Below are 896 nucleotides of genomic sequence, written 5' to 3'. Positions count from 1 at the left end.
AGACAAAGTTAGTTTTACCTCATCGATGGCCGCGTCGCAATAGTAATTCAACCTAGTACGAGAGGAACCGCTGATTCGCACAATTGGTCATCGCGCTTGGTTGAAAAGCCGCTGGCGCTGGTTACCGTCTACGCCGGATTATGACCGAACGCCTAAGTCGTAATCCGGCTAGAAGCGACGCACGCCGCTGTCGCCCGATTGTCGACCAGCAAGAGGGCCTTTGGCCCCATGGGCACGTGTCGGTGCAGCCGACCGTGACGACAAGTCACGCAGGCGCCTCCTTGAGCGTAATTCCCACCGAGCGGCGGGTAGAATCCTTTGCGCACGACTTAAATACGCCGACGGGGTATTGTAAGTGGCGAGTGGCCTTTGCCGCCACGATTCACTGAGATTCAGCCCTTTGTCGCATCGATTCGTCCCTCCCCTCATCTCCCTTCCGATCCCCCATTGTTCTTTTGCACGTCCCGACCTTGGGGTCCCCAAGTGGGGACTTAGTGTAAGGAGTTAGTTAAACACTTGGCCGCTTCTTCGAAATATGGCACAACGGGGCCGTGGTGGTCGCGGGTGCGAGCTCCCAACTATTGGTGGTCCTGCACTTGTTCAATTTTCTCGCCGCGTTGCGCCATGCCGCGCCATACTTCATTCGGCTTCTTGTATTTGTTCTTTGTTTTGGGCCAACAGAAAAATTTCTGTTAAACACTTGGTCGTGCCGCCCCTCAGAAACATGGCACAACGGGGGCCGTTGTCCGCACACTTGTTCAATTTTCTGCGCCGCCATCATGCCATATTTCATTCGACTTCTTGTATTTCTTTTGGGCCAACAAGAAATTTTCAATTAAAATACCAAGTGTAAGTGGCGAAAAAATTGCCCTATTTCGTGCATGTAAGGGAGCCTC

At 52.9% G+C, this 896-nt stretch overlaps 1 pseudogene; it reads left to right on the top strand.

Annotated features, from left to right (window-relative positions):
* LOC128288916 (28S ribosomal RNA) overlaps nt 1-417 on the top strand; it is a 3275-nt pseudogene extending 2858 nt beyond the window's left edge.
* Nucleotides 418-896: the final 479 nt, after the last annotated feature.

The sequence above is a fragment of the Gossypium arboreum genome, unplaced genomic scaffold, assembly GCF_025698485.1.
Source record: "Gossypium arboreum isolate Shixiya-1 unplaced genomic scaffold, ASM2569848v2 Contig00334, whole genome shotgun sequence".
Lineage (NCBI taxonomy): Eukaryota > Viridiplantae > Streptophyta > Magnoliopsida > Malvales > Malvaceae > Gossypium > Gossypium arboreum.
This window is presented reverse-complemented; position numbering and strand designations above follow the sequence as displayed.